The sequence below is a fragment of the Astatotilapia calliptera genome, chromosome 3, assembly GCF_964374335.1.
Source record: "Astatotilapia calliptera chromosome 3, fAstCal68.1, whole genome shotgun sequence".
Lineage (NCBI taxonomy): Eukaryota > Metazoa > Chordata > Actinopteri > Cichliformes > Cichlidae > Astatotilapia > Astatotilapia calliptera.
In genome coordinates, this window is record NC_137424.1 from 24094926 (window position 1) to 24121214 (window position 26289).

Below are 26289 nucleotides of genomic sequence, written 5' to 3' on the forward strand. Positions count from 1 at the left end.
TGGCCTCAGCCAGAAGCCACAGGCACTGGTGTGGTGTAAGTGGCCTCAGCCAGCAGCCACAGGCCCTGGTGTGGTGTAAGTGACTTCAGCCAGTGCCACAGGCCCTGGTGTGGTGTAAGTGGCCTGAGCAAGAGCCACCGACCCTGGTGTGGTGTAATTGGCCTCAATAGCAACTAATGCCCTGGTGTGGTGTAGGTGGCCTCAGCCAGCAGCCACAGGCCCTGGTGTGGTGTAAGTGGCCTCAGCCAGTGCCACAGGCCCTGGTGTGGTGTAAGGGGCCTCAATAGCAACTAATGCCCTGGTGTGGTGTAAGTGGCCTCAGCCAACAGCCACAGGCACTGCTGTGGTGTAAGTGGCCTCAGCCAGTGCCACAGGCCCTGGTGTGGTGTAAGTGGCCTCAGCCAGTGCCACAGGCCCTGGTGTGGTGTAAGGGGCCTCAATAGCAACTAATGCCCTGGTGTGGTGTAAGTGGCCTCAGCCAGCAGCCACTGGCACTGGTGTGGTGTAAGTGGCCTCAGCCAGCAGCCACAGGCCCTGGTGTGGTGTAAGTGGCCTCAGCCAGCAGCCACAGGCCCTGGTGTGGTGTAAGTGGCCTGAGCCAGCAGCCACAGGCCCTGGTGTGGTGTAAGTGGCCTCAGCCAGAAGCCACAGGCCCTGGTGTGGTGTAAGTGCCCTCAGCCAGCAGCCACAGGCCCTGGTGTGGTGTAAGTGACCTCAGCCAGCAGCCACAGGCCCTGGTGTGGTGTAAGTGGCCTCAGCCAGCAGCCACAGGCCCTGGTGTGGTGTAAGTGGCCTCAGCCAGTGCCACAGGCCCTGGTGTGGTGTAAGTGGCCTGAGCAAGAGTCACAGACCCTGGTGTGGTGTAATTGGCCTCAATAGCAACTAATGCCCTGGTGTGGTGTAGGTGGCCTCAGCCAGCAGCCACAGGCCCTGGTGTGGTGTAAGTGGCCTCAGCCAGTGCCACAGGCCCTGGTGTGGTGTAAGTGGCCTGAGCAAGAGCCACAGGCCCTGGTGTGGTGTAAGTGGCCTCAGCCAGCAGCCACAGGCCCTGGTGTGGTGTAAGTGGCCTGAGCAAGAGCCACAGGCCCTGGTGTGGTGTAAGTGGCCTCAGCCAGAAGCCACAGGCACTGGTGTGGTGTAAGTGCCCTCAGCCAGCAGCCACAGGCCCTGGTGTGGTGTAAGTGACCTCAGCCAGCAGCCACAGGCCCTGGTGTGGTGTAAGTGGCCTCAGCCAGCAGCCACAGGCCCTGGTGTGGTGTAAGTGGCCTCAGCCAGTGCCACAGGCCCTGGTGTGGTGTAAGTGGCCTGAGCAAGAGTCACAGACCCTGGTGTGGTGTAATTGGCCTCAATAGCAACTAATGCCCTGGTGTGGTGTAGGTGGCCTCAGCCAGCAGCCACAGGCCCTGATGTGGTGTAAGTGGCCCCAGCCGGTCACTCAGGCCCTGGTGTGGTGTAGGTGGCATCAGCTAGCAGCACAAGACATTGGAAAAGAGCCAAAATCAATGTCGTTAATGTGCCCTCATTAATGGGCAGCTGCTTTTGGTCTTTTAATACACCCCTTCTCTGGATCAAAAGCGGTTCAATGACATGAAAATCAAAGGCTTACAGCACCAGGTATTCCCAGGTAGTCTCCCATCCAAGTACTAACCAAGCCCAGCCCTGCTTAGCTTCCGAGATCAGACGAGGTCGGTCATGCTCAGGGTGGTATGGCCGTAAGCTGCTGGCCCCAGCACAATGTCTCAATTTATGGATTCAACTGATTAGGTGGCAAGTACCTGAAGTTACGAAGACAATCCTTTAACCATACCTGCATGTTTGCATAATACCCTAACCCAAGGGCTCAGTTTAGCATTTATCTAACAGCACAGGCCCTGGATTGTTGAAGATGGCCTCAGGAACCAGCACAGGGCCTGGTGTGTTGTACATGGCCACAGCTAGCAGCACAGGGCCTGGTTTGGTGAAGATGGCCTCGGCCAGAAGCGCAGGGCCTGGTGTGATGTGAGTGGCCTGAGCAAGAGCCACAGGCCCTGGTGTGGTGTAAGTGGCCTCAGCCAGAAGCCACAGGCACTGGTGTGGTGTAAGTGGCCTCAGCCAGCAGCCACAGGCCCTGGTGTGGTGTAAGTGGCCTCAGCCAGCAGCCACAGGCCCTGGTGTGGTGTAAGTGGCCTCAGCCAGCAGCCACAGGCCCTGGTGTGGTGTAAGTGGCCTCAGCCAGCAGCCACAGGCCCTGGTGTGGTGTAAGTGGCCTCAGCCAGAGCCACAGGCCCTGGTGTAGTGTAAGTGGCCTCAGCCAGTGCCACAGGCCCTGGTGTGGTGTAAGTGGCCTGAGCAAAAGCCACAGACCCTGGTGTGGTGTAATTGGCCTCAATTGCAACTAATGCCCTGTTGTGGTGTATGTGGCCTCAGCCAGCAGCCACAGGCCCTGGTGTGGTGTAAGTGGCCTCAGCCAGTGCCACAGGCCCTGGTGTGGTGTAAGGGGCCTCAATAGCAACTAATGCCCTGGTGTGGTGTAAGTGGCCTCAGCCAGCAGCCACAGGCACTGGTGTGGTGTAAGTGGCCTCAGCCAGCAGCCACAGGCCCTGGTGTGGTGTAAGTGGCCTCAGCCAGCAGCCACAGGCCCTGGTGTGGTGTAAGTGGCCTGAGCCAGCAGCCACAGGCCCTGGTGTGGTGTAAGTGGCCTCAGCCAGAAGCCACAGGCACTGGTGTGGTGTAAGTGCCCTCAGCCAGCAGCCACAGGCACTGGTGTGGTGTAAGTGACCTCAGCCAGTGCCACAGGCCCTGGTGTGGTGTAAGTGGCCTGAGCAAGAGCCAAAGACCCTGGTGTGGTGTAATTGGCCTCAATAGCAACTTATGCCCTGGTGTGGTGTAAGTGGCCTCAGCCAGCAGCCACAGGCCCTGGTGTGGTGTAAGTGGCCTCAATAGCAACTAATGCCCTGGTGTGGTGTAAGTGGCCTCAGCCAGCAGCCACAGGCCCTGGTGTGGTGTAAGTGGCCTCAGCCAGCAGCCACAGGCCCTGGTGTGGTGTAAGTGGCCTGAGCAAGAGCCACAGACCCTGGTGTGGTGTAATTGGCCTCAATAGCAACTAATGCCCTGTTGTGGTGTATGTGGCCTCAGCCAGCAGCCACAGGCCCTGGTGTGGTGTAAGTGGCCTCAGCCAGTGCCACAGGCCCTGGTGTGGTGTAAGGGGCCTCAATAGCAACTAATGCCCTGGTGTGGTGTAAGTGGCCTCAGCCAGCAGCCACAGGCACTGGTGTGGTGTAAGTGGCCTCAGCCAGCAGCCACAGGCCCTGGTGTGGTGTAAGTGGCCTCAGCCAGCAGCCACAGGCCCTGGTGTGGTGTAAGTGGCCTGAGCCAGCAGCCACAGGCCCTGGTGTGGTGTAAGTGGCCTCAGCCAGAAGCCACAGGCACTGGTGTGGTGTAAGTGCCCTCAGCCAGCAGCCACAGGCCCTGGTGTGGTGTAAGTGACCTCAGCCAGCAGCCACAGGCCCTGGTGTGGTGTAAGTGGCCTCAGCCAGCAGCCACAGGCCCTTGTGTGGTGTAAGTGGCCTCAGCCAGTGCCACAGGCCCTGGTGTGGTGTAAGTGGCCTGAGCAAGAGTCACAGACCCTGGTGTGGTGTAATTGGCCTCAATAGCAACTAATGCCCTGGTGTGGTGTAGGTGGCCTCAGCCAGCAGCCACAGGCCCTGGTGTGGTGTAAGTGGCCTCAGCCAGTGCCACAGGCCCTGGTGTGGTGTAAGTGGCCTGAGCAAGAGCCACAGGCCCTGGTGTGGTGTAAGTGGCCTCAGCCAGCAGCCACAGGCCTTGGTGTGGTGTAAGTGGCCTGAGCAAGAGCCACAGGCCCTGGTGTGGTGTAAGTGGCCTCAGCCAGAAGCCACAGGCACTGGTGTGGTGTAAGTGCCCTCAGCCAGCAGCCACAGGCCCTGGTGTGGTGTAAGTGACCTCAGCCAGCAGCCACAGGCCCTGGTGTGGTGTAAGTGGCCTCAGCCAGCAGCCACAGGCCCTGGTGTGGTGTAAGTGGCCTCAGCCAGTGCCACAGGCCCTGGTGTGGTGTAAGTGGCCTGAGCAAGAGTCACAGACCCTGGTGTGGTGTAATTGGCCTCAATAGCAACTAATGCCCTGGTGTGGTGTAGGTGGCCTCAGCCAGCAGCCACAGGCCCTGGTGTGGTGTAAGTGGCCTCAGCCAGTGCCACAGGCCCTGGTGTGGTGTAAGTGGCCTGAGCAAGAGCCACAGACCCTGGTGTGGTGTAATTGGCCTCAATAGCAACTAATGCCCTGGTGTGGTGTAAGTGGCCTCAGCCAGCAGCCACAGGCCCTGGTGTGGTGTAAGTGGCCTCAGCCAGCAGCCACAGGCCCTGATGTGGTGTAAGTGGCCCCAGCCGGTCACTCAGGCCCTGGTGTGGTGTCGGTGGCATCAGCTAGCAGCACAAGACATTGGAAAACAGCCAAAAGCAATGTCGTTAATGTGCCCTCATTAATGGGCAGCTGCTTTTGGTCTTTTAATACACCCCTTCTCTGGATCAAAAGCGGTTCAATGACATGAAAATGAAAGGCTTACAGCACCAGGTATTCCCAGGTAGTCTCCCATCCAAGTACTAACCAAGCCCAGCCCTGCTTAGCTTCCGAGATCAGACGAGGTCGGGCGTGCTCAGGGTGGTATGGCCGTAAGCTGCTGGCCCCAGCACAATGTCTCAATTTATGGATTCAACTGATTAGGTGGCAAGTACCTGAAGTTACGAAGACAATCCTTTAACCATACCTGCATGTTTGCATAATACCCTAACCCAAAGGCTCAGTTTAGCATTTATCTAACAGCACAGGCCCTGGATTGTTGAAGATGGCCTCAGGAACCAGCACAGGTTCTGGTGTGTTGTACATGGCCACAGCTAGCAGCACAGGGCCTGGTTTGGTGAAGATGGCCTCGGCCAGAAGCGCAGGGCCTGGTGTGATGTGAGTGGCCTGAGCAAGAGCCACAGGCCCTGGTGTGGTGTAAGTGGCCTCAGCCAGAAGCCACAGGCACTGGTGTGGTGTAAGTGGCCTCAGCCAGCAGCCACAGGCCCTGGTGTGGTGTAAGTGGCCTCAGCCAGAGCCACAGGCCCTGGTGTGGTGTAAGTGGCCTCAGCCAGTGCCACAGGCCCTGGTGTGGTGTAAGTGGCCTGAGCAAGAGCCACAGACCCTGGTGTGGTGTAATTGGCCTCAATAGCAACTAATGCCCTGGTGAGGTGTAGGTGGCCTCAGCCAGCAGCCACAGGCCCTGGTGTGGTGTAAGTGGCCTCAGCCAGTGCCACAGGCCCTGGTGTGGTGTAAGGGGCCTCAATAGCAACTAATGCCCTGGTGTGGTGTAAGTGGCCTCAGCCAGCAGCCACAGGCACTGGTGTGGTGTAAGTGGCCTCAGCCAGCAGCCACAGGCCCTGGTGTGGTGTAAGTGGCCTCAGCCAGCAGCCACAGGCCCTGGTGTGGTGTAAGTGGCCTGAGCCAGCTGCCACAGGCCCTGGTGTGGTGTAAGTGGCCTCAGCCAGAAGCCACAGGCACTGGTGTGGTGTAAGTGCCCTCAGCCAGCAGCCACAGGCCCTGGTGTGGTGTAAGTGACCTCAGCCAGCAGCCACAGGCCCTGGTGTGGTGTAAGTGGCCTCAGCCAGCAGCCACAGGCCCTGGTGTGGTGTAAGTGGCCTCAGCCAGTGCCACAGGCCCTGGTGTGGTGTAAGTGGCCTGAGCAAGAGTCACAGACCCTGGTGTGGTGTAATTGGCTTCAATAGCAACTAATGCCCTGGTGTGGTGTAGGTGGCCTCAGCCAGCAGCCACAGGCCCTGGTGTGGTGTAAGTGGCCTCAACCAGTGCCACAGGCCCTGGTGTGGTGTAAGGGGCCTCAATAGCAACTAATGCCCTGGTGTGGTGTAAGTGGCCTCAGCCAGCAGCCACAGGCACTGGTGTGGTGTAAGTGGCCTCAGCCAGCAGCCACAGGCCCTGGTGTGGTGTAAGTGGCCTCAGCCAGTGCCACAGGCCCTGGTGTGGTGTAAGTGGCCTGAGCAAGAGCCACAGACCCTGGTGTGGTGTAATTGGCCTCAATAGCAACTAAGGCCCTGGTGTGGTGTAAGTGGCCTCAGCCAGAAGCCACAGGCACTGGTGTGGTGTAAGTGGCCTCAGCCAGCAGCCACAGGCCCTGGTGTGGTGTAAGTGGCCTCAGCCAGCAGCCACAGGCCCTGGTGTGGTGTAAGTGGCCTCAGCCAGAGCCACAGGCCCTGGTGTGGTGTAAGTGGCCTGAGCAAGAGCCACAGACCCTGGTGTGGTGTAATTGGCCTCATTAGCAACTAATGCCCTGGTGTGGTGTAGGTGGCCTCAGCCAGGAGCCACAGGCCCTGGTGTGGTGTAAGTGGCCTCAGCCAGCAGCCACAGGCCCTGGTGTGGTGTAAGTGGCCTCAGCCAGTGCCACAGGCCCTGGTGTGGTGTAAGTGGCCTGAGCAAGAGTCACAGACCCTGGTGTGGTGTAATTGGCTTCAATAGCAACTAATGCCCTGGTGTGGTGTAGGTGGCCTCAGCCAGCAGCCACAGGCCCTGGTGTGGTGTAAGTGGCCTCAACCAGTGCCACAGGCCCTGGTGTGGTGTAAGGGGCCTCAATAGCAACTAATGCCCTGGTGTGGTGTAAGTGGCCTCAGCCAGCAGCCACAGGCACTGGTGTGGTGTAAGTGGCCTCAGCCAGCAGCCACAGGCCCTGGTGTGGTGTAAGTGGCCTCAGCCAGTGCCACAGGCCCTGGTGTGGTGTAAGTGGCCTGAGCAAGAGCCACAGACCCTGGTGTGGTGTAATTGGCCTCAATAGCAACTAAGGCCCTGGTGTGGTGTAAGTGGCCTCAGCCAGAAGCCACAGGCACTGGTGTGGTGTAAGTGGCCTCAGCCAGCAGCCACAGGCCCTGGTGTGGTGTAAGTGGCCTCAGCCAGCAGCCACAGGCCCTGGTGTGGTGTAAGTGGCCTCAGCCAGAGCCACAGGCCCTGGTGTGGTGTAAGTGGCCTCAGCCAGTGCCACAGGCCCTGGTGTGGTGTAAGTGGCCTGAGCAAGAGCCACAGACCCTGGTGTGGTGTAATTGGCCTCAATAGCAACTAATGCCCTGGTGTGGTGTAGGTGGCCTCAGCCAGCAGCCACAGGCCCTGGTGTGGTGTAAGTGGCCTCAATAGCAACTAATGCCCTGGTGTGGTGTAAGTGGCCTCAGCCAGCAGCCACAGGCCCTGGTGTGGTGTAAGTGGCCTCAGCCAGCAGCCACAGGCCCTGGTGTGGTGTAAGTGGCCTCAGCCAGCAGCCACAGGCCCTGATGTGGTGTAAGTGGCCCCAGCCGGTCACTCAGGCCCTGGTGTGGTGTAGGTGGCATCAGCTAGCAGCACAAGACATTGGAAAACAGCCAAAAGCAATGTCGTTAATGTGCCCTCATTAATGGGCAGCTGCTTTTGGTCTTTTAATACACCCCTTCTCTGGATCAAAAGCGGTTCAATGACATGAAAATGAAAGGCTTACAGCACCAGGTATTCCCAGGTAGTCTCCCATCCAAGTACTAACCAAGCCCAGCCCTGCTTAGCTTCCGAGATCAGACGAGTTCGGGCGTGCTCAGGGTGGTATGGCCGTAAGCTGCTGGCCCCAGCAAAATGTCTCAATTTATGGATTCAACTGATTAGGTGGCAAGTACCTGAAGTTACGAAGACAATCCTTTAACCATACCTGCATGTTTGCATAATACCCTAACCCAAAGGCTCAGTTTAGCATTTATCTAACAGCACAGGCCCTGGATTGTTGAAGATGGCCTCAGGAACCAGCACAGGGCCTGGTGTGTTGTACATGGCCACAGCTAGCAGCACAGGGCCTGGTTTGGTGAAGATGGCCTCGGCCAGAAGCGCAGGGCCTGGTGTGATGTGAGTGGCCTGAGCAAGAGCCACAGGCCCTGGTGTGGTCTAAGTCGCCTCAGCCAGAAGCCACAGGCACTGGTGTGGTGTAAGTGGCCTCAGCCAGCAGCCACAGGCCCTGGTGTGGTGTAAGTGGCCTCAGCCAGAAGCCACAGGCACTGGTGTGGTGTAAGTGGCCTCAGCCAGCAGCCACAGGCCCTGGTGTGGTGTAAGTGGCCTCAGCCAGTGCCACAGGCCCTGGTGTGGTGTAAGTGGCCTGAGCAAGAGCCACAGACCCTGGTGTGGTGTAATTGGCCTCAATAGCAACTAATGCCCTGGTGTGGTGTAGGTGGCCTCAGCCAGCAGCCACAGGCCCTGGTGTGGTGTAAGTGGCCTCAATAGCAACTAATGCCCTGGTGTGGTGTAAGTGGCCTCGGCCAGCAGCCACAGGGCCTGGTGTGATAGGAGTGGCCTGAGCAAGAGCCACAGGCCCTGGTGTGGAGTAAGTGGCCTGAGCAAGAGCCACAGGCCCTGGTGTGGTGTAAGTGGCCTCAGCCAGAGCCACAGGCCCTGGTGTGGTGTAAGTGGCCTCAGAAGCAAATAAGGCCGTGGTGTGGTGTAAGTGGCCTCAGCCAGAGCCACAGGCCCTGGTGTGGTGTAAGTGGCCTCAATAGCAACTAAGGCCCTGGTGTGGTGTAAGTGGCCTCATCCAGCAGCCACAGGCCTTGGTGTGGTGTAAGTCGCCTCATCCAGCAGCCACAGGCCCTGGTGTGGTAAAAGTGGCCTGAGCAAGAGCCACAGACCCTGGTGTGGTGTAATTGGCCTCAATAGCAAGTAAGGCCCTGGTGTGGTGTAATTGGCCTCAATAGCAACTAAGGCCCTGGTGTGGTGTATGTGACCTCAGCCAGCAGCCACAGGCCCTGGTGTGGTGTAAGTGGCCTCAGAAGCAAATAAGGCCGTGGTGTTGTGTATGTGGCCTCAGCCAGCAGCCACAGGCCCTTGGTGTGGTGTAAGTGGCCTCAGCCAGCAGCCACAGGCCCTGGTGTGGTGTGGGTGGCCTCAGCCAGCAGCCACAGGCCCTTGGTGTGGTGTAAGTCGCCTCATCCAGCAGCCACAGGCCCTGATGTGGTGTAAGTGGCCTCAGCCAGAGCCACAGGCCCTGGTGTGGTGTAAGTTGCCTCAGCCAGAGCCACAGGGTCTGGTGTGATATGAGTGGCCTGAGCAAGAGCCACAGGCCCTGGTGTGGTGTAAGTGGCCTCAGCCAGCAGCCACAGGCCCTGGTGTGGTGTGGGTGGCCTCAGCCAGCAGCCACAGGCCCTTGGTGTGGTGTAAGTCGCCTCATCCAGCAGCCACAGGCCCTGATGTGGTGTAAGTGGCCTCAGCCAGAGCCACAGGCCCTGGTGTAGTGTAAGTGGCCTCAGCCAGAGCCACAGGCCCTGATGTGGTGTAAGTGGCCCCAGCCGGTCACTCAGGCCCTGGTGTGGTGTAGGTGGCATCAGCTAGCAGCACAAGACATTGGAAAACAGCCAAAAGCAGTGTCGTTAATGTGCCCTCATTAATGGGCAGCTGCTTTTGGTCTTTTAATACACCCCTTCTCTGGATCAAAAGCGGTTCAATGACATGAAAATGAAAGGCTTACAGCACCAGGTATTCCCAGGCAGTCTCCCATCCAAGTACTAACCAAGCCCAGCCCTTCTTAGCTTCCGAGATCAGACGAGGTCGGGCGTGCTCAGGGTGGTATGGCCGTAAGCTGCTGGCCCCAGCACAATGTCTCAATTTATGGATTCAACTGATTAGGTGGCAAGTACCTGAAGTTACGAAGACAATCCTATAACCATACCTGCATGTTTGCATAATACCCTAACCCAAAGGCTCAGTTTGGCATTTATCTAACAGCACAGGCCCTGGATTGTTGAAGATGGCCTCAGGAACCAGCACAGGGCCTGGTGTGTTGTACATGGCCACAGCAAGCAGCACAGGGCCTGGTTTGGTGAAGATGGCCTCGGCCAGAAGCACAGGGTCTGGTGTGATATGAGTGGCCTGAGCAAGAGCCACAGGCCCTGGTGTGGTGTAAGTGGCCTCAGCCAGCAGCCACTGGCCCTGGTGTGGTGTGGGTGGCCTCAGCCAGCAGCCACAGGCCCTTGTGTGGTGTAAGTGGCCTCAGCCAGCAGCCACAGGCCCTGGTGTGGTGTAAGTGGCCTCAGCCAGTGCCACAGGCCCTGGTGTGGTGTAAGTGGCCTGAGCAAGAGCCACAGACCCTGGTGTGGTGTAATTGGCCTCAATAGCAACTAATGCCCTGGTGTGGTGTAAGTGGCCTCAGCCAGCAGCCACAGGCCCTGGTGTGGTGTAAGTGGCCTCAGCCAGCAGCCACAGGCCCTGATGTGGTGTAAGTGGCCCCAGCCGGTCACTCAGGCCCTGGTGTGGTGTAGGTGGCATCAGCTAGCAGCACAAGACATTGGAAAACAGCCAAAAGCAATGTCGTTAATGTGCCCTCATTAATGGGCAGCTGCTTTTGGTCTTTTAATACACCCCTTCTCTGGATCAAAAGCGGTTCAAAGACATGAAAATGAAAGGCTTACAGCACCTGGTATTCCAAGGAAGTCTCCCATCCAAGTACTAACCAAGAACAGCCCTGCTTAGCTTCCGAGATCAGACGTGGTCGGGCATGCTCAGGGTGGTATGGCCGTAAGCTGCTGGCCCCAGCACAATGTCTCAATTTATGGATTCAAGTGATTAGGTGGCAAGTACCTGGAGTTACGAAGACAATCCTATAACCATACCTGCATGTTTGCATAATACCCTAACCCAAAGGCTCAGTTTAGCATTTATCCAACAGCACAGGCCCTGGATTGTTGAAGATGGCCTCAGGAACAAGAACAGGGCCTGGTGTGTTGTACATGGTCACAGCTAGCAGCACAGGGCCTGGTTTGGTGAAGATGGCCTCGGCCAGAAGCGCAGGGCCTGGTGTGATATGAGTGGCCTGAGCAAGAGCCACAGGCCCTGGTGTGGTGTAAGTGGCCTGAGCAAGAGCCACAGGCCCTGGTGTGGTGTAAGTGGCCTCAGCCAGAGCCACAGGCCCTGGTGTGGTGTAAGTGGCCTCAGAAGCAAATAAGGCCGTGGTGTGGTGTAAGTGGCCTCAGCCAGAGCCACAGGCCCTGGTGTGGTGTAAGTGGCCTCAATAGCAACTAAGGCCCTGGTGTTGTGTAAGTGGCCTCATCCAGCAGCCACAGGCCTTGGTGTGGTGTAAGTCGCCTCATCCAGCAGCCACAGGCCCTGGTGTGGTGTAAGTGGCCTGAGCAAGAGCCACAGACCCTGGTGTGGTGTAATTGGCCTCAATAGCAAGTAAGGCCCTGGTGTGGTGTAGGTGGCCTCAGCCAGCAGCCACAGGCCCTGGTGTGGTGTAAGTGGCCTCAGCCAGCAACCACAGGCCCTGATGTGGTGTAAGTGGCCCCAGCCGGTCACTCTGGCCCTGGTGTGGTGTAAGTGGCATCAGCTAGCAGCACAAGACATTGGAAAACAGCCAAAAGCAATGTCGTTAATGTGCCCTCATTAATGGGCAGCTGCTTTTGGTCTTTTAATACACCCCTTCTCTGGATCAAAAGCGGTTCAATGACATGAAAATGAAAGGCTTACAGCACTAGGTATTCCAAGGAAGTCTCCCATCCAAGTACTAACCAAGCCCAGCCCTGCTTAGCTTCCGAGATCAGACGAGGTCGGGCGTGCTCAGGGTGGTATGGCCGTAAGCTGCTGGCCCCAGCACAATGTCTCAATTTATGGATTCAACTGATTAGGTGGCAAGTACCTGAAGTTACGAAGACAATCCTATAACCATACCTGCATGTTTGCATAATACCCTAACCCAAAGGCTCAGTTTAGCATTTATCCAACAGCACAGGCCCTGGATTGTTGAAGATGGCCTCAGGAACCAGAACAGGGCCTGGTGTGTTGTACATGGCCACAGCTAGCAGCACAGGGCCTGGTTTGGTGAAGATGGCCTCGGCCAGAAGCACAGGGCCTGGTGTGATATGAGTGGCCTGAGCAAGAGCCACAGGCCCTGGTGTGGAGTAAGTGGCCTGAGCAAGAGCCACAGGCCCTGGTGTGGTGTAAGTGGCCTGAGCAAGAGCAACAGGCCCTGGTGTGGTGTAATTGGCCTCAATAGCAACTAAGGCCCTGGTGTGGTGTATGTGGCCTCAGCCAGCAGCCACAGGCCCTGGTGTGGTGTAAGTGGCCTCAGAAGCAAAAAAGGCCATGGTGTTGTGTATGTGGCCTCAGCCAGCAGCCACAGGCCCTTGGTGTGGTGTAAGTGGCCTCAGCCAGCAGCCACAGGCCCTGGTGTGGTGTAGGTGGCCTCAGCCAGCAGCCACAGGCCCTTGGTGTGGTGTAAGTCGCCTCATCCAGCAGCCACAGGCCCTGATGTGGTGTAAGTGGCCTCAGCCAGAGCCACAGGCCCTGGTGTGGTGTAAGTGGCCTCAGCCAGAGCCACAGGGTCTGGTGTGATATGAGTGGCCTGAGCAAGAGCCACAGGCCCTGGTGTGGTGTAAGTGGCCTCAGCCAGCAGCCACAGGCCCTGGTGTGGTGTGGGTGGCCTCAGCCAGCAGCCACAGGCCCTTGGTGTGGTGTAAGTCGCCTCATCCAGCAGCCACAGGCCCTGATGTGGTGTAAGTGGCCTCAGCCAGAACCACAGGCCCTGGTGTAGTGTAAGTGGCCTCAGCCAGTGCCACAGGCCCTGGTGTGGTGTAAGTGGCCTGAGCAAGAGCCACAGACCCTGGTGTGGTGTAATTGGCCTCAATAGCAACTAATGCCCTGGTGTGGTGTAGGTGGCCTCAGCCAGCAGCCACAGGCCCTGGTGTGGTGTAAGTGGCCTCAGCCAGCAGCCACAGGCCCTGGTGTGGTGTAAGTGGCCTCAGCCAGCAACCACAGGCCCTGATGTGGTGTAAGTGGCCCCAGCCGGTCACTCTGGCCCTGGTGTGGTGTAAGTGGCATCAGCTAGCAGCACAAGACATTGGAAAACAGCCAAAAGCAATGTCGTTAATGTGCCCTCATTAATGGGCAGCTGCTTTTGGTCTTTTAATACACCCCTTCTCTGGATCAAAAGCGGTTCAATGACATGAAAATGAAAGGCTTACAGCACTAGGTATTCCAAGGAAGTCTCCCATCCAAGTACTAACCAAGCCCAGCCCTGCTTAGCTTCCGAGATCAGACGAGGTCGGGCGTGCTCAGGGTGGTATGGCCGTAAGCTGCTGGCCCCAGCACAATGTCTCAATTTATGGATTCAACTGATTAGGTGGCAAGTACCTGAAGTTACGAAGACAATCCTATAACCATACCTGCATGTTTGCATAATACCCTAACCCAAAGGCTCAGTTTAGCATTTATCCAACAGCACAGGCCCTGGATTGTTGAAGATGGCCTCAGGAACCAGAACAGGGCCTGGTGTGTTGTACATGGCCACAGCTAGCAGCACAGGGCCTGGTTTGGTGAAGATGGCCTCGGCCAGAAGCACAGGGTCTGGTGTGATATGAGTGGCCTGAGCAAGAGCCACAGGCCCTGGTGTGGTGTAAGTGGCCTCAGCCAGCAGCCACAGGCCCTGGTGTGGTGTAAGTGGCCTCAGCCAGCAGCCACAGGCCCTGGTGTGGTGTAAGTGGCCTCAGCCAGTGCCACAGGCCCTGGTGTGGTGTAATTGGCCTCAATAGCAACTAAGGCCCTGGTGTGGTGTATGTGGCCTCAGCCAGCAGCCACAGGCCCTGGTGTGGTGTACATGGCCACAGCCAGCAGCCACAGGCCCTGGTGTGGTGTAAGTGGCCTCAATAGCAACTAAGGCCCTGGTGTGGTGTAAGTGGCCTCAGCCAGCAGCCACAGGCCTTGGTGTGGTGTAAGTCGCCTCATCCAGCAGCCACAGGCCCTGGTGTGGTGTAAGTGGCCTCAGCCAGCAGCCACAGGCCCTGGTGTGGTGTAAGTGGCCTCAGCCAGTGCCACAGGCCCTGGTGTGGTGTAAGTGGCCTGAGCAAGAGCCACAGACCCTGGTGTGGTGTAATTGGCCTCAATAGCAACTAATGCCCTGGTGTGGTGTAAGTGGCCTCAGCCAGCAGCCACAGGCCCTGGTGTGGTGTAAGTGGCCTCAGCCAGCAGCCACAGGCCCTGATGTGGTGTAAGTGGCCCCAGCCGGTCACTCAGGCCCTGGTGTGGTGTAGGTGGCATCAGCTAGCAGCACAAGACATTGGAAAACAGCCAAAAGCAGTGTCGTTAATGTGCCCTCATTAATGGGCAGCTTCTTTTGGTCTTTTAATACACCCCTTCTCTGGATCAAAAGCGGTTCAATGACATGAAAAAGAAAGGCTTACAGCACCAGGTATTCCCAGGTAGTCTCCCATCCAAGTACTAACCAAGCCCAGCCATGCTTATCTTCCGAGATCAGACGAGGTCGGGCGTGCTCAGGGTGGTATGGCCGTAAGCTGCTGGCCCCAGCACAATGTCTCAATTTATGGATTCAACTGATTAGGTGGCAAGTACCTGAAGTTACGAAGACAATCCTTTAACCATACCTGCATGTTTGCATAATACCCTAACCCAAAGGCTCAGTTTAGCATTTATCTAACAGCACAGGCCCTGGATTGTTGAAGATGGCCTCAGGAACAAGCACAGGGCCTGGTGTGTTGTACATGGCCACAGCAAGAAGCACAGGGCCTGGTTTGGTGAAGATGGCCTCGGCCAGAAGCACAGGGCCTGGTGTGGTATGAGTGGCCTGAGCAAGAGCCACAGGCCCTGGTGTGGTGTAAGTGGCCTGAGCAAGAGCCACAGGCCCTGGTGTGGTGTAAGTGGTCTCAGCCAGCAGCCACAGGCCCTGGTGTGGTGTAGGTGGCCTCAGCCAGCAGCCACAGGCCCTTGTGTGGTGTAAGTGGCCTCAGCCAGCAGCCACAGGCCCTGGTGTGGTGTAAGTGGCCTGAGCAAGAGCCACAGACCCTGGTGTGGTGTAATTGGCCTCAATAGCAACTAAGGCCCTGGTGTGGTGTAGGTGGCCTCAGCCAGCAGCCACAGGCCTTGGTGTGGTGTAAGTGGCCTCAGCCAGAGCCACAGGCCCTGATGTGGTGTAAGTGGCCCCAGCCGGTCACTTAGGCCCTGGTGTTGTGTAGGTGGCATCAGCTAGCAGCCACAGGCCCTGGTGTGGTGTAAGTGGCCTCAGCCAGAGCCACAGACCCTGATGTGGTGTAATTGGCCTCAATAGCAACTAAGGCCCTGGTGTGGTGTAGGTGGCCTCAGCCAGCAGCCACAGGCCCTGGTGTGGTGTAAGTGGCCTCAGCCAGCAGCCACAGGCCCTGGTGTGGTGTAAGTGGCCTCAGCCAGAGCCACAGGCCCTGATGTGGTGTAAGTGGCCCCAGCCGGTCACTCAGGCCCTGGTGTGGTGTAGGTGGCATCAGCTAGCAGCACAAGACATTGGAAAAGAGCCAAAAGCAGTGTCGTTAATGTGCCCTCATTAATGGGCAGCTGCTTTTGGTCTTTTAATACACCCCTTCTCTGGATCAAAAGCGGTTCAATGACATGAAAATGAAAGGCTTACAGCACCAGGTATTCCAAGGAAGTCTCCCATCCAAGTACTAACCAAGCCCAGCCCTGCTTAGCTTCCGAGATCAGACGAGGTCGGGCGTGCTCAGGGTGGTATGGCCGTAAGCTGCTGGCCCCAGCACAATGTCTCAATTTATGGATTCAAGTGATTAGGTGGCAAGTACCTGAAGTTACGAAGACAATCCTATAACCATACCCGCATGTTTGCATAATACCCTAACCAAAAGGCTCAGTTTAGCATTTATCCAACAGCACAGGCCCTGGATTGTTGAAGATGGCCTCAGGAACCAGAACAGGGCCTGGTGTGTTGTACATGGCCACAGCTAGCAGCACAGGGCCTGGTTTGGTGAAGATGGCCTCGGCCAGAAGCACAGGGCCTGGTGTGATATGAGTGGCCTGAGCAAGAGCCACAGGCCCTGGTGTGGTGTAAGTGGCCTGAGCAAGAGCCACAGGCCCTGGTGTGGAGTAAGTGGCCTGAGCAAGAGCCACAGGCCCTGGTGTGGTGTAAGTGGCCTGAGCAAGAGCCACAGGCCCTGGTGTGGTGTAATTGGCCTCAATAGCAACTAAGGCCCTGGTGTGGTGTATGTGGCCTCAGCCAGCAGCCACAGGCCCTGGTGTGGTGTAAGTGGCCTGAGAAGCAAATAAGGCCGTATTGTGGTGTATGTGGCCTCAGCCAGGAGCCACAGGCCCTGGTGTGGTGTAAGTGGCCTGAGCAAGAGCCACAGACCCTGGTGTGGTGTAAGTGGCCTCAGCCAGCAGCCACAGGCCTTGGTGTGGTGTAAGTCGCCTCAGCCAGAAGCCACAGGCACTGGTGTGGTGTAAGTGGCCTCAGCCAGCAGCCACAGGCCCTGGTGTGGTGTAAGTGGCCTCATCCAGAGCCACAGGCCCTGGTGTGGTGTAAGTGGCCTCAGAAGCAAATAAGGCCGTGGTGTGGTGTAAGTGGCCTCAGCCAGAAGCCACAGGCACTGGTGTGGTGTAAGTGGCCTCAGCCAGCAGCCACAGGCCCTGGTGTGGTGTAAGTGACTTCAGCCAGTGCCACAGGCCCTGGTGTGGTGTAAGTGGCCTGAGCAAGAGCCACCGACCCTGGTGTGGTGTAATTGGCCTCAATAGCAACTAATGCCCTGGTGTGGTGTAGGTGGCCTCAGCCAGCAGCCACAGGCCCTGGTGTGGTGTAAGTGGCCTCAGCCAGTGCCACAGGCCCTGGTGTGGTGTAAGGGGCCTCAATAGCAACTAATGCCCTGGTGTGGTGTAAGTGGCCTCAGCCAACAGCCACAGGCCCTGGTGTGGTGTAAGTGGCCTGAGCCAGTGCCACAGGCCCTGGTGTGGTGTAAGTGGCCTCAGCCAGTGCCACAGGCCCTGGTGTGGTGTAAGTGGCCTCAGCCAGTGCCACAGGCCCTGGTGTGGTGTAAGGGGCCTCAATAGCAACTAATGCCCTGGTGTGGTGTAAGTGGCCTCAGCCAGCAGCCACTGGCACTGGTGTGGTGTAAGTGGCCTCAGCCAGCAGCCACAGGCCCTGGTGTGGTGTAAGTGGCCTCAGCCAGCAGCCACAGGCCCTGGTGTGGTGTAAGTGGCCTGAGCCAGCAGCCACAGGCCCTGGTGTGGTGTAAGTGGCCTCAGCCAGAAGCCACAGGCCCTGGTGTGGTGTAAGTGCCCTCAGCCAGCAGCCACAGGCCCTGGTGTGGTGTAAGTGACCTCAGCCAGCAGCCACAGGCCCTGGTGTGGTGTAAGTGGCCTCAGCCAGCAGCCACAGGCCCTGGTGTGGTGTAAGTGGCCTCAGCCAGTGCCACAGGCCCTGGTGTGGTGTAAGTGGCCTGAGCAAGAGTCACAGACCCTGGTGTGGTGTAATTGGCCTCAATAGCAACTAATGCCCTGGTGTGGTGTAGGTGGCCTCAGCCAGCAGCCACAGGCCCTGGTGTGGTGTAAGTGGCCTCAGCCAGTGCCACAGGCCCTGGTGTGGTGTAAGTGGCCTGAGCAAGAGCCACAGGCCCTGGTGTGGTGTAAGTGGCCTCAGCCAGCAGCCACAGGCCCTGGTGTGGTGTAAGTGGCCTGAGCAAGAGCCACAGGCCCTGGTGTGGTGTAAGTGGCCTCAGCCAGAAGCCACAGGCACTGGTGTGGTGTAAGTGCCCTCAGCCAGCAGCCACAGGCCCTGGTGTGGTGTAAGTGACCTCAGCCAGCAGCCACAGGCCCTGGTGTGGTGTAAGTGGCCTCAGCCAGCAGCCACAGGCCCTGGTGTGGTGTAAGTGGCCTCAGCCAGTGCCACAGGCCCTGGTGTGGTGTAAGTGGCCTGAGCAAGAGTCACAGACCCTGGTGTGGTGTAATTGGCCTCAATAGCAACTAATGCCCTGGTGTGGTGTAGGTGGCCTCAGCCAGCAGCCACAGGCCCTGATGTGGTGTAAGTGGCCCCAGCCGGTCACTCAGGCCCTGGTGTGGTGTAGGTGGCATCAGCTAGCAGCACAAGACATTGGAAAAGAGCCAAAATCAATGTCGTTAATGTGCCCTCATTAATGGGCAGCTGCTTTTGGTCTTTTAATACACCCCTTCTCTGGATCAAAAGCGGTTCAATGACATGAAAATCAAAGGCTTACAGCACCAGGTATTCCCAGGTAGTCTCCCATCCAAGTACTAACCAAGCCCAGCCCTGCTTAGCTTCCGAGATCAGACGAGGTCGGTCATGCTCAGGGTGGTATGGCCGTAAGCTGCTGGCCCCAGCACAATGTCTCAATTTATGGATTCAACTGATTAGGTGGCAAGTACCTGAAGTTACGAAGACAATCCTTTAACCATACCTGCATGTTTGCATAATACCCTAACCCAAGGGCTCAGTTTAGCATTTATCTAACAGCACAGGCCCTGGATTGTTGAAGATGGCCTCAGGAACCAGCACAGGGCCTGGTGTGTTGTACATGGCCACAGCTAGCAGCACAGGGCCTGGTTTGGTGAAGATGGCCTCGGCCAGAAGCGCAGGGCCTGGTGTGATGTGAGTGGCCTGAGCAAGAGCCACAGGCCCTGGTGTGGTGTAAGTGGCCTCAGCCAGAAGCCACAGGCACTGGTGTGGTGTAAGTGGCCTCAGCCAGCAGCCACAGGCCCTGGTGTGGTGTAAGTGGCCTCAGCCAGCAGCCACAGGCCCTGGTGTGGTGTAAGTGGCCTCAGCCAGCAGCCACAGGCCCTGGTGTGGTGTAAGTGGCCTCAGCCAGCAGCCACAGGCCCTGGTGTGGTGTAAGTGGCCTCAGCCAGAGCCACAGGCCCTGGTGTAGTGTAAGTGGCCTCAGCCAGTGCCACAGGCCCTGGTGTGGTGTAAGTGGCCTGAGCAAAAGCCACAGACCCTGGTGTGGTGTAATTGGCCTCAATTGCAACTAATGCCCTGTTGTGGTGTATGTGGCCTCAGCCAGCAGCCACAGGCCCTGGTGTGGTGTAAGTGGCCTCAGCCAGTGCCACAGGCCCTGGTGTGGTGTAAGGGGCCTCAATAGCAACTAATGCCCTGGTGTGGTGTAAGTGGCCTCAGCCAGCAGCCACAGGCACTGGTGTGGTGTAAGTGGCCTCAGCCAGCAGCCACAGGCCCTGGTGTGGTGTAAGTGGCCTCAGCCAGCAGCCACAGGCCCTGGTGTGGTGTAAGTGGCCTGAGCCAGCAGCCACAGGCCCTGGTGTGGTGTAAGTGGCCTCAGCCAGAAGCCACAGGCACTGGTGTGGTGTAAGTGCCCTCAGCCAGCAGCCACAGGCACTGGTGTGGTGTAAGTGACCTCAGCCAGTGCCACAGGCCCTGGTGTGGTGTAAGTGGCCTGAGCAAGAGCCAAAGACCCTGGTGTGGTGTAATTGGCCTCAATAGCAACTTATGCCCTGGTGTGGTGTAAGTGGCCTCAGCCAGCAGCCACAGGCCCTGGTGTGGTGTAAGTGGCCTCAATAGCAACTAATGCCCTGGTGTGGTGTAAGTGGCCTCAGCCAGCAGCCACAGGCCCTGGTGTGGTGTAAGTGGCCTCAGCCAGCAGCCACAGGCCCTGGTGTGGTGTAAGTGGCCTGAGCAAGAGCCACAGACCCTGGTGTGGTGTAATTGGCCTCAATAGCAACTAATGCCCTGTTGTGGTGTATGTGGCCTCAGCCAGCAGCCACAGGCCCTGGTGTGGTGTAAGTGGCCTCAGCCAGTGCCACAGGCCCTGGTGTGGTGTAAGGGGCCTCAATAGCAACTAATGCCCTGGTGTGGTGTAAGTGGCCTCAGCCAGCAGCCACAGGCACTGGTGTGGTGTAAGTGGCCTCAGCCAGCAGCCACAGGCCCTGGTGTGGTGTAAGTGGCCTCAGCCAGCAGCCACAGGCCCTGGTGTGGTGTAAGTGGCCTGAGCCAGCAGCCACAGGCCCTGGTGTGGTGTAAGTGGCCTCAGCCAGAAGCCACAGGCACTGGTGTGGTGTAAGTGCCCTCAGCCAGCAGCCACAGGCCCTGGTGTGGTGTAAGTGACCTCAGCCAGCAGCCACAGGCCCTGGTGTGGTGTAAGTGGCCTCAGCCAGCAGCCACAGGCCCTTGTGTGGTGTAAGTGGCCTCAGCCAGTGCCACAGGCCCTGGTGTGGTGTAAGTGGCCTGAGCAAGAGTCACAGACCCTGGTGTGGTGTAATTGGCCTCAATAGCAACTAATGCCCTGGTGTGGTGTAGGTGGCCTCAGCCAGCAGCCACAGGCCCTGGTGTGGTGTAAGTGGCCTCAGCCAGTGCCACAGGCCCTGGTGTGGTGTAAGTGGCCTGAGCAAGAGCCACAGGCCCTGGTGTGGTGTAAGTGGCCTCAGCCAGCAGCCACAGGCCTTGGTGTGGTGTAAGTGGCCTGAGCAAGAGCCACAGGCCCTGGTGTGGTGTAAGTGGCCTCAGCCAGAAGCCACAGGCACTGGTGTGGTGTAAGTGCCCTCAGCCAGCAGCCACAGGCCCTGGTGTGGTGTAAGTGACCTCAGCCAGCAGCCACAGGCCCTGGTGTGGTGTAAGTGGCCTCAGCCAGCAGCCACAGGCCCTGGTGTGGTGTAAGTGGCCTCAGCCAGTGCCACAGGCCCTGGTGTGGTGTAAGTGGCCTGAGCAAGAGTCACAGACCCTGGTGTGGTGTAATTGGCCTCAATAGCAACTAATGCCCTGGTGTGGTGTAGGTGGCCTCAGCCAGCAGCCACAGGCCCTGGTGTGGTGTAAGTGGCCTCAGCCAGTGCCACAGGCCCTGGTGTGGTGTAAGTGGCCTGAGCAAGAGCCACAGACCCTGGTGTGGTGTAATTGGCCTCAATAGCAACTAATGCCCTGGTGTGGTGTAAGTGGCCTCAGCCAGCAGCCACAGGCCCTGGTGTGGTGTAAGTGGCCTCAGCCAGCAGCCACAGGCCCTGATGTGGTGTAAGTGGCCCCAGCCGGTCACTCAGGCCCTGGTGTGGTGTCGGTGGCATCAGCTAGCAGCACAAGACATTGGAAAACAGCCAAAAGCAATGTCGTTAATGTGCCCTCATTAATGGGCAGCTGCTTTTGGTCTTTTAATACACCCCTTCTCTGGATCAAAAGCGGTTCAATGACATGAAAATGAAAGGCTTACAGCACCAGGTATTCCCAGGTAGTCTCCCATCCAAGTACTAACCAAGCCCAGCCCTGCTTAGCTTCCGAGATCAGACGAGGTCGGGCGTGCTCAGGGTGGTATGGCCGTAAGCTGCTGGCCCCAGCACAATGTCTCAATTTATGGATTCAACTGATTAGGTGGCAAGTACCTGAAGTTACGAAGACAATCCTTTAACCATACCTGCATGTTTGCATAATACCCTAACCCAAAGGCTCAGTTTAGCATTTATCTAACAGCACAGGCCCTGGATTGTTGAAGATGGCCTCAGGAACAAGCACAGGGCCTGGTGTGTTGTACATGGCCACAGCAAGAAGCACAGGGCCTGGTTTGGTGAAGATGGCCTCGGCCAGAAGCACAGGGCCTGGTGTGGTATGAGTGGCCTGAGCAAGAGCCACAGGCCCTGGTGTGGTGTAAGTGGCCTGAGCAAGAGCCACAGGCCCTGGTGTGGTGTAAGTGGTCTCAGCCAGCAGCCACAGGCCCTGGTGTGGTGTAGGTGGCCTCAGCCAGCAGCCACAGGCCCTTGTGTGGTGTAAGTGGCCTCAGCCAGCAGCCACAGGCCCTGGTGTGGTGTAAGTGGCCTGAGCAAGAGCCACAGACCCTGGTGTGGTGTAATTGGCCTCAATAGCAACTAAGGCCCTGGTGTGGTGTAGGTGGCCTCAGCCAGCAGCCACAGGCCTTGGTGTGGTGTAAGTGGCCTCAGCCAGAGCCACAGGCCCTGATGTGGTGTAAGTGGCCCCAGCCGGTCACTTAGGCCCTGGTGTTGTGTAGGTGGCATCAGCTAGCAGCCACAGGCCCTGGTGTGGTGTAAGTGGCCTCAGCCAGAGCCACAGACCCTGATGTGGTGTAATTGGCCTCAATAGCAACTAAGGCCCTGGTGTGGTGTAGGTGGCCTCAGCCAGCAGCCACAGGCCCTGGTGTGGTGTAAGTGGCCTCAGCCAGCAGCCACAGGCCCTGGTGTGGTGTAAGTGGCCTCAGCCAGAGCCACAGGCCCTGATGTGGTGTAAGTGGCCCCAGCCGGTCACTCAGGCCCTGGTGTGGTGTAGGTGGCATCAGCTAGCAGCACAAGACATTGGAAAAGAGCCAAAAGCAGTGTCGTTAATGTGCCCTCATTAATGGGCAGCTGCTTTTGGTCTTTTAATACACCCCTTCTCTGGATCAAAAGCGGTTCAATGACATGAAAATGAAAGGCTTACAGCACCAGGTATTCCAAGGAAGTCTCCCATCCAAGTACTAACCAAGCCCAGCCCTGCTTAGCTTCCGAGATCAGACGAGGTCGGGCGTGCTCAGGGTGGTATGGCCGTAAGCTGCTGGCCCCAGCACAATGTCTCAATTTATGGATTCAAGTGATTAGGTGGCAAGTACCTGAAGTTACGAAGACAATCCTATAACCATACCCGCATGTTTGCATAATACCCTAACCAAAAGGCTCAGTTTAGCATTTATCCAACAGCACAGGCCCTGGATTGTTGAAGATGGCCTCAGGAACCAGAACAGGGCCTGGTGTGTTGTACATGGCCACAGCTAGCAGCACAGGGCCTGGTTTGGTGAAGATGGCCTCGGCCAGAAGCACAGGGCCTGGTGTGATATGAGTGGCCTGAGCAAGAGCCACAGGCCCTGGTGTGGTGTAAGTGGCCTGAGCAAGAGCCACAGGCCCTGGTGTGGAGTAAGTGGCCTGAGCAAGAGCCACAGGCCCTGGTGTGGTGTAAGTGGCCTGAGCAAGAGCCACAGGCCCTGGTGTGGTGTAATTGGCCTCAATAGCAACTAAGGCCCTGGTGTGGTGTATGTGGCCTCAGCCAGCAGCCACAGGCCCTGGTGTGGTGTAAGTGGCCTGAGAAGCAAATAAGGCCGTATTGTGGTGTATGTGGCCTCAGCCAGGAGCCACAGGCCCTGGTGTGGTGTAAGTGGCCTGAGCAAGAGCCACAGACCCTGGTGTGGTGTAAGTGGCCTCAGCCAGCAGCCACAGGCCTTGGTGTGGTGTAAGTCGCCTCAGCCAGAAGCCACAGGCACTGGTGTGGTGTAAGTGGCCTCAGCCAGCAGCCACAGGCCCTGGTGTGGTGTAAGTGGCCTCATCCAGAGCCACAGGCCCTGGTGTGGTGTAAGTGGCCTCAGAAGCAAATAAGGCCGTGGTGTGGTGTAAGTGGCCTCAGCCAGAAGCCACAGGCACTGGTGTGGTGTAAGTGGCCTCAGCCAGCAGCCACAGGCCCTGGTGTGGTGTAAGTGACTTCAGCCAGTGCCACAGGCCCTGGTGTGGTGTAAGTGGCCTGAGCAAGAGCCACCGACCCTGGTGTGGTGTAATTGGCCTCAATAGCAACTAATGCCCTGGTGTGGTGTAGGTGGCCTCAGCCAGCAGCCACAGGCCCTGGTGTGGTGTAAGTGGCCTCAGCCAGTGCCACAGGCCCTGGTGTGGTGTAAGGGGCCTCAATAGCAACTAATGCCCTGGTGTGGTGTAAGTGGCCTCAGCCAACAGCCACAGGCCCTGGTGTGGTGTAAGTGGCCTGAGCCAGTGCCACAGGCCCTGGTGTGGTGTAAGTGGCCTCAGCCAGTGCCACAGGCCCTGGTGTGGTGTAAGTGGCCTCAGCCAGTGCCACAGGCCCTGGTGTGGTGTAAGGGGCCTCAATAGCAACTAATGCCCTGGTGTGGTGTAAGTGGCCTCAGCCAGCAGCCACTGGCACTGGTGTGGTGTAAGTGGCCTCAGCCAGCAGCCACAGGCCCTGGTGTGGTGTAAGTGGCCTCAGCCAGCAGCCACAGGCCCTGGTGTGGTGTAAGTGGCCTGAGCCAGCAGCCACAGGCCCTGGTGTGGTGTAAGTGGCCTCAGCCAGAAGCCACAGGCCCTGGTGTGGTGTAAGTGCCCTCAGCCAGCAGCCACAGGCCCTGGTGTGGTGTAAGTGACCTCAGCCAGCAGCCACAGGCCCTGGTGTGGTGTAAGTGGCCTCAGCCAGCAGCCACAGGCCCTGGTGTGGTGTAAGTGGCCTCAGCCAGTGCCACAGGCCCTGGTGTGGTGTAAGTGGCCTGAGCAAGAGTCACAGACCCTGGTGTGGTGTAATTGGCCTCAATAGCAACTAATGCCCTGGTGTGGTGTAGGTGGCCTCAGCCAGCAGCCACAGGCCCTGGTGTGGTGTAAGTGGCCTCAGCCAGTGCCACAGGCCCTGGTGTGGTGTAAGTGGCCTCAGCCAGTGCCACAGGCCCTGGTGTGGTGTAAGTGGCCTGAGCAAGAGCCACAGACCCTGGTGTGGTGTAATTGGCCTCAATAGCAACTAATGCCCTGGTGTGGTGTAGGTGGCCTCAGCCAGCAGCCACAGGCCCTGGTGTGGTGTAAGTGGCCTCAATAGCAACTAATGCCCTGGTGTGGTGTAAGTGGCCTCAGCCAGCAGCCACAGGCCCTGGTGTGGTGTAAGTGGCCTGAGCAAGAGCCACAGACCCTGGTGTGGTGTAATTGGCCTCAATAGCAACTAAGGCCCTGGTGTGGTGTAGGTGGCCTCAGCCAGCAGCCACAGGCCCTGGTGTGGTGTAAGTGGCCTCAGCCAGCAGCCACAGGCCCTGGTGTGGTGTAAGTGGCCTCAGCCAGCAGCCACAGGCCCTGATGTGGTGTAAGTGGCCCCAGCCGGTCACTCAGGCCCTGGTGTGGTGTAGGTGGCATCAGCTAGCAGCACAAGACATTGGAAAACAGCCAAAAGCAATGTCGTTAATGTGCCCTCATTAATGGGCAGCTGCTTTTGGTCTTTTAATACACCCCTTCTCTGGATCAAAAGCGGTTCAATGACATGAAAATGAAAGGCTTACAGCACCAGGTATTCCCAGGTAGTCTCCCATCCAAGTACTAACCAAGCCCAGCCCTGCTTAGCTTCCGAGATCAGACGAGGTCGGGCGTGCTCAGGGTGGTATGGCCGTAAGCTGCTGGCCCCAGCACAATGTCTCAATTTATGGATTCAACTGATTAGGTGGCAAGTACCTGAAGTTACGAAGACAATCCTTTAACCATACCTGCATGGTTGCATAATACCCTAACCCAAAGGCTCAGTTTAGCATTTATCTAACAGCACAGGCCCTGGATTGTTGAAGATGGCCTCAGGAACCAGCACAGGGCCTGGTGTGTTGTACATGGCCACAGCTAGCAGCACAGGCCCTGGTGTGGTGTAAATGGCCTCAGCCAGCAGCCACAGGCCCTGGTGTGGTGTAAGTGGCCTCAGCCAGAGCCACAGGCCCTGGTGTGGTGTAAGTGGCCTCAGCCAGTGCCACAGGCCCTGGTGTGGTGTAAGTGGCCTGAGCAAGAGCCACAGACCCTGGTGTGGTGTAACTGGCCTCAATAGCAACTAATGCCCTGGTGAGGTGTAGGTGGCCTCAGCCAGCAGCCACAGGCCCTGGTGTGGTGTAAGTGGCCTCAGCCAGTGCCACAGGCCCTGGTGTGGTGTAAGGGGCCTCAATAGCAACTAATGCCCTGGTGTGGTGTAAGTGGCCTCAGCCAGCAGCCACAGGCACTGGTGTGGTGTAAGTGGCCTCAGCCAGCAGCCACAGGCCCTGGTGTGGTGTAAGTGGCCTCAGCCAGCAGCCACAGGCCCTGGTGTGGTGTAAGTGGCCTGAGCCAGCTGCCACAGGCCCTGGTGTGGTGTAAGTGGCCTCAGCCAGAAGCCACAGGCACTGGTGTGGTGTAAGTGCCCTCAGCCAGCAGCCACAGGCCCTGGTGTGGTGTAAGTGACCTCAGCCAGCAGCCACAGGCCCTGGTGTGGTGTAAGTGGCCTCAGCCAGCAGCCACAGGCCCTGGTGTGGTGTAAGTGCCCTCAGCCAGCAGCCACAGGCCCTGGTGTGGTGTAAGTGGCCTCAGCCAGTGCCACAGGCCCTGGTGTGGTGTAAGTGGCCTGAGCAAGAGTCACAGACCCTGGTGTGGTGTAATTGGCCTCAATAGCAACTAATGCCCTGGTGTGGTGTAGGTGGCCTCAGCCAGCAGCCACAGGCCCTGGTGTGGTGTAAGTGGCCTCAGCCAGTGCCACAGGCCCTGGTGTGGTGTAAGGGGCCTCAATAGCAACTAATGCCCTGGTGTGGTGTAAGTGGCCTCAGCCAGCAGCCACAGGCACTGGTGTGGTGTAAGTGCCCTCAGCCAGCAGCCACAGGCCCTGGTGTGGTGTAAGTGGCCTCAGCCAGCAGCCACAGGCACTGGTGTGGTGTAAGTGCCCTCAGCCAGCAGCCACAGGCCCTGGTGTGGTGTAAGTGGCCTCAGCCAGCAGCCACAGGCCCTGGTGTGGTGTAAGTGGCCTGAGCAAGAGCCACAGGCCCTGGTGTGGTGTAAGTGGCCTCAGCCAGAAGCCACAGGCACTGGTGT

The 26289-nt window shown here is 58.0% G+C and overlaps 12 non-coding genes and 1 pseudogene across 12 annotated transcripts; all 13 read right to left on the reverse strand.

Annotated features, from left to right (window-relative positions):
* Window positions 1-1599: 1599 nt before the first annotated feature.
* LOC145427172 (5S ribosomal RNA) lies at window positions 1600-1718 on the reverse strand. The gene has a single exon (XR_013907901.1). It is a non-coding gene; the product is annotated as a 5S ribosomal RNA (ribosomal RNA).
* A 2830-nt stretch (window positions 1719-4548) lies between these two features.
* Window positions 4549-4667, reverse strand: LOC145427795 (5S ribosomal RNA). The gene has a single exon (XR_013908337.1). It is a non-coding gene; the product is annotated as a 5S ribosomal RNA (ribosomal RNA).
* A 2824-nt stretch (window positions 4668-7491) lies between these two features.
* Window positions 7492-7610, reverse strand: LOC145426623 (5S ribosomal RNA). Its single transcript, XR_013907333.1, has one exon. It is a non-coding gene; the product is annotated as a 5S ribosomal RNA (ribosomal RNA).
* A 1882-nt stretch (window positions 7611-9492) lies between these two features.
* On the reverse strand, window positions 9493-9611 carry LOC145427049 (5S ribosomal RNA). Its single transcript, XR_013907773.1, has one exon. It is a non-coding gene; the product is annotated as a 5S ribosomal RNA (ribosomal RNA).
* Window positions 9612-10432: 821 nt separating this feature from the next.
* LOC145427408 (5S ribosomal RNA) lies at window positions 10433-10551 on the reverse strand (annotated as a pseudogene).
* Window positions 10552-11486: 935 nt separating this feature from the next.
* Window positions 11487-11605, reverse strand: LOC145426607 (5S ribosomal RNA). The gene has a single exon (XR_013907317.1). It is a non-coding gene; the product is annotated as a 5S ribosomal RNA (ribosomal RNA).
* Window positions 11606-12979: 1374 nt separating this feature from the next.
* On the reverse strand, window positions 12980-13098 carry LOC145426608 (5S ribosomal RNA). The gene has a single exon (XR_013907318.1). It is a non-coding gene; the product is annotated as a 5S ribosomal RNA (ribosomal RNA).
* A 1096-nt stretch (window positions 13099-14194) lies between these two features.
* On the reverse strand, window positions 14195-14313 carry LOC145427081 (5S ribosomal RNA). Its single transcript, XR_013907805.1, has one exon. It is a non-coding gene; the product is annotated as a 5S ribosomal RNA (ribosomal RNA).
* Window positions 14314-15408: 1095 nt separating this feature from the next.
* Window positions 15409-15527, reverse strand: LOC145426780 (5S ribosomal RNA). The gene has a single exon (XR_013907496.1). It is a non-coding gene; the product is annotated as a 5S ribosomal RNA (ribosomal RNA).
* A 2471-nt stretch (window positions 15528-17998) lies between these two features.
* On the reverse strand, window positions 17999-18117 carry LOC145427173 (5S ribosomal RNA). The gene has a single exon (XR_013907902.1). It is a non-coding gene; the product is annotated as a 5S ribosomal RNA (ribosomal RNA).
* A 2830-nt stretch (window positions 18118-20947) lies between these two features.
* Window positions 20948-21066, reverse strand: LOC145427796 (5S ribosomal RNA). The gene has a single exon (XR_013908338.1). It is a non-coding gene; the product is annotated as a 5S ribosomal RNA (ribosomal RNA).
* Window positions 21067-22161: 1095 nt separating this feature from the next.
* On the reverse strand, window positions 22162-22280 carry LOC145426781 (5S ribosomal RNA). Its single transcript, XR_013907497.1, has one exon. It is a non-coding gene; the product is annotated as a 5S ribosomal RNA (ribosomal RNA).
* Window positions 22281-24748: 2468 nt separating this feature from the next.
* On the reverse strand, window positions 24749-24867 carry LOC145427797 (5S ribosomal RNA). The gene has a single exon (XR_013908339.1). It is a non-coding gene; the product is annotated as a 5S ribosomal RNA (ribosomal RNA).
* Window positions 24868-26289: the final 1422 nt, after the last annotated feature.